The sequence below is a fragment of the Copidosoma floridanum genome, unplaced genomic scaffold (assembly GCF_036245765.1).
Source record: "Copidosoma floridanum isolate Cflo_tuat_1 unplaced genomic scaffold, Cflo_Japanese_pri ptg000020l, whole genome shotgun sequence".
Taxonomy (NCBI): Eukaryota; Metazoa; Arthropoda; class Insecta; order Hymenoptera; family Encyrtidae; genus Copidosoma; species Copidosoma floridanum.
In genome coordinates, this window is record NW_028321897.1 from 9579493 (window position 1) to 9592185 (window position 12693).

Sequence of the window (12693 nt, forward strand, 5' to 3'; positions counted from 1 at the left end):
AAGTAATTTTTACGAAGAAATGCTGCAATTATTGAAGCTGAAGTAAATTTTTACAATTTTTTTGTTTTTTTTTTCGTATTATATAACATTTGTATTTTAAATAATGACACGTTATTAATAAAACAAATGACTTTCTAACGAGACTTACCACTTTCATTTTACTTTCATAAATTTCAAGACGCAGATGTAAGTCTATTTCCATACAAGCATTACTAGATAGAAATGCATCACAAATATGCTGTATTGATTTATTTTCTAATGATGTATTTGTTTTGGATCCAAGTATTCCAGCAAAAAAGTCTGCAGGGTTATAAGAATGAGGGCATATATATCCTAAGCTGTAAAAAAATGACATTATAATTCTTTTAACTTACTAAGATGTTTATTTTAAAGAAAGTCCTGTGAGCTGTCAAATATTTCTGAAAGCTGTAGACGTATTATTCAAAATATTTTGATTTGATAGATAAAAGGGCCCTAAAAAAGTCTAAAGTAGGGGGTGGAACTATGAAGGTTGATGCATAACACTGCTAACATCATTTATTTATCAACTATTACGGAAAATCGGTTAGAGTACAGAAAAGAAGCAGTAAGATAAAAAATACAAGAAGTGTGAAAAATTAATAAACTAGTATTGAAACAGACCTAGTAAAAGAAAAAAGAATCGGAAAAAATTGTACAAAATAGTAATTTAATAGGGAGAAGAACAGCAAGTATAAAAATAATATAGTGAAAAGGGCCAATGAAACTGTAATTAATATATTACATATTTTACATAAAAGCCTTGAATACCATGTCAATGATTAAATTCTCACGGAATTAGGTATAAAATTCGTTCTGACTAATAGTGGACCTATAGTCTTTCTCTTAAAAAAACTGTTCCCATGGCAATGACTTTAAGACAAATACAAAGAATGAAATTCATGGTTAAAACGCTGTTTCCATGGTGTGCTATTGGATTAACTAAATTTTATATCTAATATTATAGGAAAAACTCTTTGCAATTTCTTATACATTGCAAGAAACGCTAGAAAGCAACTCGATTATTTATTCCCGTGGCTCAGAACCTATTGATACCGTTATAAGTGAGCATGTTAACTCTAAGACTACGTCCACGACAAAAAAAACGACAAAGTTAATAACCTTCATACTTTAGCACAACTTACTTTTATTTTAAGTATAAGGATTAAACGCGTAAAGAACCATCGTGGATTCTGATGCTAAAGTTTAAACCGCACTCGTGAAGGACCGTATGATAGCAGAGGTAAACTCCAACTACCTAGTCAACCGTTCAGGGGTAAAAATTAACTGCTTGTTTTTGGGCCTCCAGGCTCTTTTAACAAGGAGTAGCGGACCTTGTCTACGTGCTGGTTCGAAAACGACGCAGGAAAGCTTGCTGGAAAAAATCATAGGGAAAAATACAATAGTCTAAGATTTAATAAACTAGAGCTGCTCTATTTCAGCCAATTAAAAATTGGCACTTCCCGTGTGTGGATTGCTTTTCTATATGCGTATTAAGAGAGGGTTAGGTGATTTACTCACTCGTGCCCTTCCTTTCTTTTTAACATCCAAATTCTACAGATTTCCTATGTTACTCTATATTAATATTAAGATGAGATATTACTTAAATTTACTAATGGTAAGCACAGGTCATTTATTCAATAAAATTTGTTGCAACAAGAGAGGTGAAAATCACTCAATATTTCGTGTAAGTGTTGATTGAATAGTCGCTTAGTGCATTGTGGCATAAGCGATAGAGTGGTAAAAGTATTTTTAAATTGAAAATAACTTTAATAATTGCTAGATTTGCCGTATACATTAATCAAACAAATCAATAATCGTTAAAGAATAATTACCATCAGCAGTGGTTGCGGTTTAAAACATTTATATCTAAAGTAAATGTAAGGAGGTCTTTGTCGACACCATTGATTGTTAACTTAACTAAGCTTGTCAGCCATTTTAAAAAATTGTTAGTTACGAATGTATTTTAAAAGCTTAGTAGCACGACCAACTCATATATATGTCTCTTTGCCTACTTATTAGAGAGGACGCTAGCTTACGGTGCCCTTCGGGTTTGAAAGTTACGTTACTTGTATTGGAGTGGCCATGTACTCGTAAAATTTCTCTCTCTCTCTCTCTCTCTTTCTCTCTCTTTCTTGACATGTCTTAGTCAGGAAGAGAAAAAAGAGCTATTATTGATTATTGGCTCGATATTCCTGTCTTTCTTCACATATTAAACGAATAGCAACATTTGTCAGGATTACAAAAACTAGGCTATTGTGGATAGTATAAAAATAATATAGTGTAATGAAATTGCTTAGCAAATCATGCATCTGCAAGAACAAACGAAAAATTAATAATGTTGCTCTGCTAGATTCACTGGGGTTAACACCCTTACTCATTCTGCTGTTACCTATTGTGAGTCTCGTGAATTTGTCCTAGCCATGTTTGTTTTATGAATTTAATAAACTATCCATAAATTTTATCTTAGTCAAGTTGTGTTAGTTCTCAATTATTTTCATTTATTGGCACAGCTGCTCCCAGCTAAATTATTGCATCTATTGATTCTTTAAAGTTACTTTATTTTTCTGATTTAACAAGTATTTTGTTAAATTTTTATTTCAAGTCAGCACAGACCAATGTACATGAACGTGAGTCATGTTTGGTCATAGTACCTTAGATACGAGCAACCCCAAAGGTGATTTATTTCTTTTAAGATGCACATTGATTTCCATGCTCACTGCTTTAAAGATCGGTGTAGAAAACTTTGAAAAAAAGGGGAGAAATATACGTGGATAGACCGATGTTACATGATATCTCGACATATTTTGATATTGCCTTGCAATGCGAAATGACATTAGTTTATAAAAAGGATTGAAAGCACAAAATTCATACTGAACGATATTAGGCTTTACAAGTAAAAAATAAAAAGTTGTCCATAAGAAGTGACATTGGCAGCTAAATTATGACATTTTTTTTTCATTCTGAAATTACATAGACTTTTTACAGAAAAATACTTACCACCACTGAACTTACCTTTTTTAATAATACTTTTTTATAGACAATTTTTTATCTTGAACTGCAATGGTGAGAATTCAGAGACATATCATAGTAAGGGGATGCATTGGGGACAGCTTAGTCTACGTGATGAGAATGAAAGTAATCTAAAGTGAATATACATTTGTATGTCCCCCTATGTTTACATAATATTTCTAGGCATCTTTATGTATCTACACAATACATACATCTCAAATGTCAGATAGAAAATAAGTCCCAATTTTTTGGCCAATATGACTTTCCCATGACTTTAGGTTGTTTGATTTAAATTAGGTCTAATCATGGTAAGTGTGAGTCTCGTGCAATTAGCGAACTCTATTTCTGCTAGAGGCAAGTTGACATCAACGTCACTGCACAGCTTAATGATAAGTTGTTACGTTAAAAAAATTAAAATTTGCTCTGTTTCTTATAATAAATGATTTCTATATTCTTAAAAAAAACTGAAGGATTATGTAACGATTTTTTAAAAATACTTAACTAATTTTTTTTACAATAAATCTTGTATTAACGTCGAAAACATGCAGTAAGTAGTTATGAAAGATGGCTTTATACTATTGCGATAACCATTTTATTATCTGTTTGACTGACATTGCTCTGCATAAAGGCTAAATAATTCGTTAACTAACGAAAACCAGGCATGTGCTCACGTTATAAACGTTTCTTGGGGTTTATTGTTACATTTTTTCAAATTATAAAAACTTTTCAGATTTTAATTGTATGTATAAATATTTTTCTAACGAATCACTTCAATTGAAACATCGGATGTGATGTCATACAAATTCTGTTAATATTTTATTGTAATAGATAGTCCTCTTTAAAATGACACGTTGGTAACCTGGAATTGGGCTACGTACGTATTGTCTACTAGAATTACTTGTACTTAAATGAACAGAGGTACATTTACTTTGAGGGAGAGAACAGCAGTTTATACGTTTCAGTGTAAGATCCTAATAAGAAATGTTTTAAGAGTCATTAGAAATAACAGAGCTCTCTGGGATTAGAACTTTTTAGGATAATTGAGACTAGGAAGTGAATAAAGTCTTCTGGGACGTTGGAGTCTATAAAAACCTCTACAAAAATAAAAAAATAAAGAACAAGTGACCACGCACACATATAAAGAGCAAGCAAGAGAAACAGTGTAAGTTTTGATTAACACCAAGGCACTCAAGGTTCTACAGCATCATAACTTGAGAAAATTGCCAAAATATGACTAAGCTTACACATAAGCTGTAGCCTTAGAAATAAATATAAGCAGTTATAAAATTTTTCTCAGCTTAAACTTTATATAATAAAATAAAAAATAATCTCACATAAAACAACATAATTAGGATCAAAATAAGAAAGTGAGAAATAACAAAAAAAAAAAAGAAAAAAAAATTTACTTATGAATAAAGAGAAACGAAATGTAAAGATGAAAATAACACAAATTTCATCACTAATAACCATAACGATAGTAACAATGTTTGAGAGGATTTTCTGCAATAAAAGTAAAAATAAAAAAAAATCACATTGAAATAATTAACGTCTTTCTAACGTCCCTGGCAAGTTTTTAGCCTATTCTTAGGTCAAATGTAGAGCAACAACAAGCACCATATTCATCTTAGGATCTAAATACTAAATAATTTGTCAGGTAGTACAAGGACTGATTACATCTAAGAATAAAAACAAGAAGGCATAGAGCGAGCTAAGCTCTGTGTGTTTGGCAAGGAACAATCGCTAAGAACCTTCAAACAGGCCTCATATGATTTGAATGGTTAACGCTGGTGATAAAATAGAGTAACGCGTTTTAACAACGAGTTTATTAAGTGTACGGCTCATAGGACATATCCAACGCAATTAGTCAACATTAGTTGAAGTACAAATAAATCAGTGCACTGACCAGCGTTAAACAAATTAAATGAAGTAGGGAATCCCGGAATCTTCAGAGCAATGAGATCCAAGTAGAGTCTCCGTAAGAGTGGGTGCCCAGTCAGAGTAACTGTTGACAATGATGATATTACCATGCCAGCTGTAAATGTTAAGAAAGATTTAAATCATACTTAACTACCAGGACTATCTCTTTGATCTAGCACACAGGGCCTGAATATTTTGAAACAATGTCATTAGCATGTAACTGATAGCTGCCCTGTGATAATCCAGTCAGAAATGACTTAATTTAGATGGAAGCAGAATCTAAAAAACTCAACGCACAAAACTACTAGCATTGTAGTTTTTCTCTCATATTTTACTTTTTTTATATTATTAGCAATATTTTATAAAGTGATGTACGTGTTATGGTATCTACGAAAGCAAGATTGTTTGGGGAAGAGTAATGCAGTAGACTCCATCAAAGCCAATATTTGTTCAAGTGCTTTAAAGTCAAGCAGCTTAGATATGGCGTAAATTATGCTGATAGGATAAAAGTGAGTAAGCTCGTTGCCAAGCCACTGATTATACAGTAGTATAAACAGCGGTTTTTTACAAATTATCGGAAATCTACCTACCTGAATCAAGCTGTCTTCTCACGCTGATCAGACTTAGATCACTAAAACAAATGTAATAACGGGTTAACAGTTCAAGCTTAGTACGCAGTAACGTGACACTACAGAAGTACACCGTTCAAGAGTTGGCAAAAGAAGCGTGTGACAAAAAGCCGCATGAGCGGGTGACGTTTTAACCCCCAAGTTACTCAAGGATTCCGATATGACAGAGGTGGCTCGAGTCACTGAACGGCAAAAATGCTTCAATGTTGAAAGAGAGAGAAAGAGAGTGAGACAGAAAGAGAAACCTTTTTCTGATTCTTTAAATTAAAGACTAGTTTTCAGTTCTCTAAGTTAATCACTCCCTAGTGAGAGTGAATGGGATATCTTGCTTAAGTTTGCCCACTGCTACAAAAGTTACACTAACTAGGGAGTTACATGCATGTTTTTTGGTATTACACTAAGGAGTGGTGGCTTCTTTCAATTAAGCCTATGTTTTAAGGTCTTTAGTCTCCTGCAAGGAACTGCGTAATTTAAAAAATCCAAGTTCATCTTTGCATTTATTGACTTTGCACAATTAATCCTTAATTGGTTTGATTACCCTAAAATATCCAAACTAGCAAATAAATTACAACAGAAAGTTGGTAGCGATTATTACAGCTGTGGCGTCAAAAAGAGATACATTAACTTATCTTGGATCGATCATCTGTAATAATTATCTACTTAGTTAGTACAAATACTTCTGTAAAAAAACTTAAATGAACACACCACTTTACTATACTCTCTTAATCTCACTCTCAACTTTTTCTTTTTCTCTGATTTTTGTCTCCTTACTTTTACTTTTTTCTTTCTTCCTTCTTTGTCAAATTCTACAACTTTTTTCTTGCCCTTGGGTCTGTCTTCTAACCACTATCTCTTGGGGCAAGTTTTTCTGAATAAAGATTGAAACAGACTTCGGCTTAGTAGACTTAAATGCATATATTACGTATAAAGCCATATTCTCAGAAATAGCCGCCGTCTCATTGCACACTTTCCCAGTTACCCTGGATAAAAAGCCATCCAGGATCTATTGACCCCAAAAAAAGGGGATATTTAGTTTTAGTCTGTCATGTATTTATTCTGTTAGTTACCCAGCTGAAAATTGGTCAGAAGGTCTTACATAAGTTCTTGCGTAACTTCTTATGTAATTCCTTACGTAAATTTTTATGTAAATTCTTGTATAAGTTCTTTTGACAAAACTTGTGTCAGAACTTGTACACGGACTTGCATTTGCTTATCAGCCAAGAACATACATAAGATCTTATGTAATTTCTTACGTAAGTTCTTATAAAAGTTAGTGTATCCGTCGTTTCAACGCATTTAGTAACTATCTAGATACATACATGGTGAATATAAATATTTTTTCTGCATAAAAGCTGTGAGACTAGCTAATTTAAATTAGTGAATACAAAAAAAGCATCTCTTACCTTCACTAAGGGGATTTGAACCTGGTCTAAAGACTCTCCAGTCACGTGTCTTACCCACTTGGCCAGAGTGGATTCAATACTTGAGAATGAATCGACGTCCTCATAAGGTACATCTGATACGAACATCAATGTTATTAAGTCCTTAAGTTATTGCTTTTTATAATCTCTGATACTAGTTAAGAAGCGTTCTTCCACTTTTCCTTTATATCAAATACTTTAAAAAAACTTCATTTCATGTATAAACTTATATTTTAAGAATTTATATAATTTTTTGAGTAATGTATACATAAGAGAAAAATTATTTTTGCTGCTGGTTTTCGTTACCGATATTGAGGTATTGGAGAGAAAAAGTTAATTTTGAACTTTGCTGTAGCAATTACAGTAAATTTATTACACTTCTTAAAATAGATTATTTTTTCCTTAGAATAAAAAGTAGAAGTAAAGTTTAAATAAAGTCCGTGAACGAAAAGTAGTTGATAAATCAATTACTCGATTTATTGTCGAGAAACGCATTATCAGATTTAAAACAATGTTATATGTATATTTATAAGATGTTTATTAATAAATGAGGTAACCAAGGTAAAAATAAGCATTAATTTAAAAAGTATCTTATGAGAACATCAATTCTTTCTCATGTTTTGAACCCACTCTGACCAAGTAGATAAGACACTTGACTAGAGATTCTCTGGACCAGGCTTAAATCCACTTAGTAAAGGTAAGAGATGCTTTTTTTGGTATCAACTAATTCATATTAGCTATTAAAACAGTTTCTATGCAGAAAACATCTATTAAATTCACCGCGTATGTATGTAGATAGTAATTAAATACATTAAAACGACTGATACACGAACTCTTATAAAAACTTTCATAAGAAATTACATGAGATCTTATGTGAGTTCTTAGTAGATAAGCAAATGTAAGATCGTGTGCAAGTTCTGACATAAGTTCTATTTAAAGAACTTAAATAAGAACTTACATAAAAACATATGTTAGAAATTACATAAGCAATTACAAAAGAACTTATGTAAGAACTTATGACAAATTTTTAGCTCGGTAGTTGTCTTCAACTGCTAAGGTACTATGGCAAAGACCATAGCGAGTAGCTTTTTTTTTGTAATTGTATATTTATTCTTGGCAGTATTCACACTTGAGGAGGCATAGGCTACAGGCAAATTTCTTCCAACCCAAGCCTGACTGAATATTACTCTAGAGATAACGTCCGAAGCATCCATTATAAAAATAAAAGTTGCAGTTATATCCGAATATTTTAATAGAGATTAAGTACAAAGAGTTTTTTTTAAGCAGTTGACAAACTTTAATTAAGGTTAAGACTGTAACTGTAACAAGGAGTTTTTTTTAGTAAAGAACGAAGAGACGTAGCTTTTTTTAACAACACTTAGAAAAACTGGCAGTTGTAGCTTTCCAGTCTTTAGAAATTTGTGAATACTTTTTTTACTTCAAGGTAATAACAGCTTATAATATAAAACAATATAATTACTGTGCCCCAATAATTATATTGTGTAATAATGTACTCCATAAGCAACTTTCTCTAAAGATTACGTTTAATAGGCAATTTTTGTACATGAGATACAGGCAATTATCTTCTTTCAAGACAGGACCTGTTTTTAAGTGATTTAACAGTTCTTTCATCTTTTTGTCATGCTTATAAAGTAAGCTCACATGAATAATGAAATTGTCTATGTACACAAATCATCTGATACCATTAACGTCTCTCAAAATGTTATCTGTTACTGCTTGGAGAGTCTTAGGTGCCTCTTTAGGGCCTATTTGCTTCATGCAGCAATTTTAAACAATGCCACATGTAGAGGGAAATTTGTCGTTATTTACTACTAACATGAATGCAAAGAATCTTATGAACAACAATCTGTTACAAGTATGTATTTCAATAGTAATGTATATTAAAAGACTGATGTAATATTTTTAATTTTAAGCACTCTTTTCAGTAAAAAAAAACGTATATAATAGTGCCTTAGGAAGTTTTAGGAGTATCATTTAGAAAAGTAGGGAACGTGGAGTCCCCCCTTCTGCCGCATCTGGGCCTCCTTTACTGCGCATCTCCTCTTGCACTCTACAAACTTGAAACTGTACGACTGTAACTGATTACATTTTTGAAAAATGCCTGGCAATGCATAATTTTTTCTGTCAAGCATCTTTTTTTTATACCAGTAGGCTATAAAAATGTCTATTTTTATTCCAACTTATTAAGATATACCTTAATTTCAAGTAATTGGCAAACCTAACCTTGCTCTGTCATAAAAAAACGTGTTAAACTGTCAATATTCCATTATTTTTTTCTCTAAAATTTTCAGTTGTCAAGAATCTGAAATAATTTATCTGCACTCCTTACATGCTTATGTATGACATGAATTTTTTTAGCACGTTTCTCCATTTTTAACTTTTCTCCCAAACCTACTTAATAAAAAAAATCTTTTTTGCTATACGCTTCTATTTCATGAGTCTGTTTAGTGATTTTTCTCGAGTATTATTTGACTTTATAAAGTACTTTTATATTAACTTATCAGAAGATGATGTTTATCATACTTATGTACTATATTTATTTTATATGTGAAATTTACTTTTTATTTAGGACATTAAGAAAAAAGTTTTATTTGCTATTCATTTGTTACTTGAGACTAAAAAGAATTATTTTAGTTGATAAATATTTCTTATTGTTAAAATAAATACTTTAAAGATATCATTGTTTATTTGATATTAATTATTCTTCTGAGTTAGCGTCGACATATTTTCCCTTATAGGTGCCATTGTTTTAAATTAACGTACGATGCAAATAGCTGTAAGCTAAGACTGTAAGTGCTAGAAAAAAAAAAGTTTTCGGTGCCTCACTTAATTTTATAGCCATTGATGGAAGCTAGAGTCCACATCTAAGTTACTATAATATTTGCAGCTTTTTAATTGGCCCAGTATCTAAGAGATATTAAGTGAAGAATACGTTGTGTAATTTGAGTTTTTAGAACGAAGTTCTTTATGTCGCGTACTGGAGGGGGGGGGGCTGGAATTATGAAAAAAAAAGATATGTATGAAACGCAAGTCACATACCAGAAGTGGCTTCCTTCTAATTAATGATATTTCCCCCCTTACCCCGTCACCTTCACCATCAGTTCCCTATACACTTCCCCTTACCCTACATCTTTTAACCATGCTACACTAGTCTTCTGCACACCTCAGCCCACGATTTCCCTCCACACTCCCAAGCAAATAATTTTTCAACAAATTTTGATCTTATTTTCCTACAATAATTAGAAAAAAGTTCTTTATGCCACGTACTGGGTGGGCTGGAATTCTAAAAATGACAGATTCTTACAAAACAGAAGTTGCGTACTAGACGTTTCTTCCTCGTAAAACAAAATTTTTTTTCTTCGAAATAATACATTTAAAAAAAACAAAAAATATTATCAGCATAAATAGTGTTATGCAAAGTAAACCGAATAAGGCGTGTGATTACGCTTTAAATATTAGTATTTTATGGACTTGATGCATACAATGCCAATTGATTTTTTGTAAACCTGATATTTTTTTGGCATTAAAATAACGCTAATAATAAGTACTGCATTTATATAGTTCACTAGAACAAAATCCTAAGAAATGAATAAAAAAAAATAAGAAAATTTAGTTCAGTGCTCATGATAGTTAAACTTCGTGAGTACGTCATGCATGAATACAGTACCAACGAAGTTCAACCATCGTAAGTACTGAATTAAATTTTGTTAATTTTTTTTTAATTCGTTTTTCAAGTCTTTGTCTTAGTAAACTACATAAATGCAGTACTTATTTTTATAGAGCTTTGTTCTTCCTATGGGTCTGGCAACCCCCTTGTTACCTGAGACATTGTGTGTCTTTATCCTCATCTCATGTTTAAAGAACTTTGTTCTTACCGTGGGTCCTATGATCCATTTGTACCCTTTGGTTCGTTCTTAGTTTTCTATTTTATATCCTTCTTTCATTTTCTTTCTATTTAGTTCTTTGTATTTATAGCGTGATAATTTTAAACAAATGTCTATCACTTTATTTTCAGTGAGTCTGCTTTCTTTGACAATATTTATACTACAAAATTGTATAGTAATAAGGCGTTCTGATTTAATCGTTATCTAGAAAATCTTATACTAGACCTTAAATTTTATTGCTTAAATAAAAGGATGCCAGTATTGCTTAACACAAGTAAAAATGTTATTTTAAGTAGGAATTAAATGTTAAACCTTATTTCATTGACCTTATGTATCCCCAATTTAATGGACTTTCTAAATAGAAATCATAACTTGTTGAATAACGTAATTTCATTTTTCTTCTTACTAAACTTGACCAAGTTCAAAGTCTGTAATATAGAACATATTCTGATCTGCTCCTTAATTTCAGTTAGTTCCTTGATTTTTTTTATAAAACAAATTGGTAAAACTGTGTTATAATATATCTCTCTAGTTACAGTAGTAATACTTGAGTTAACGTCTACCTAAGAAATTGTGTGTCTTTATACTTATGTCATGTTTAAAGAACTACGTTCTTACCATGGGTCCCATGACCCATTTATACCCCCTGGCTTGTTTCTTTTGAATTGTTTTATTTTTTTTATTTTTCGGTTTATTTGTTTTTTCATTTCTTTTATAATTTTTCTTATATTTTATTTCTTTTTTTCTTATATTTTATTTTATTATTTTTTTATGTATTATTTAATTAACTTTGTTTGAATTTTTTTATTTTTTTTCATTTCTTGTTTTTTTTTTTTTTGTATTTCACTTCATTATTTTTTTTATTTTTAAGTTCATTACTTTTTTTTTTTAGCTCTTTTTTTTTGTTGTTATTTTAAATTTATTATTTAGCAAAAAAATTTTTTTTCAAAGCAACAGACTTTGAGTAAGAGACTTTCGTTTAATGAAAATCTGCCGTTTTTAAAATTTCAGCCCCCCCAAGCACGCGACATAAAGAACTTCGTTTTAAATAATACTTAAATAAATAACATATCATTAGTAAAATGTACTATCAGTGAATGGCATATAAAAATGAAAAATAAGTTATGAACCACACGATAAGTACAAGAAACTGTATTTCTATTGTTAGCAGTGCTCGTAGCAGAGTAAATGAGGTACTTGACTTGTATGCAGACGGTCAAGAGTTCAAATCTCTTTAGTAGAAATTTTTTTTTTTTTTTTTAGAATCGTAAAAGAAAATAATTTAAAGTTGAATAAAAATTTTTGTTAAAAAATGAAATTAAAATTCGTTCAGAAATTAATTGCTTTGGAGTGTGAAGGGAAATGGTGGGCTAAGGTATGCAGGATAGTAGCACGGCACGGTAAGAAGAAATAGGGTGGGAAAAAGTTTGTAGGGGACTGATGGTGAGGGTGACGGGGTAAGGGAGGAAACTTAGGAGGAAGAGACTTTCAGTAACCCACTTCCGTTTCATAAAATCTATCGTTTTTGAAATTCCAGACCCCCGGGTACGTGACATAAAGAACTTCGTTCTAAAAATTTAGTGCAATCTCTAAGGGATGTGGTGAAGTGGGGTCTTAGATATGGAAAGCTTATGGCCTGACCAATAGAATGATTCAAGGTCCATTTCTATGGTATACAAGTATTTATTTTATAAGCCCAACTGAAGTTTTTACTTTTTTCTTAAATCATAAGGTTTTTTTTAATAAGTCTATATATATAATTAAAAATCAAATAATAACATAAATGTCTAG

General features: G+C 31.3%; 1 long non-coding RNA gene across 1 annotated transcript in view; it reads right to left on the minus strand.

The window, feature by feature from the left end:
• Positions 1-306: 306 nt before the first annotated feature.
• Positions 307-12693, minus strand: part of LOC149374371 (uncharacterized) — a 249771-nt gene continuing 237384 nt past the window's right edge. The window contains exon 3 of the long non-coding RNA XR_016293136.1: positions 307-338. This is a non-coding gene — a long non-coding RNA (uncharacterized LOC149374371). The remainder of the gene's footprint in view (positions 339-12693) is intronic.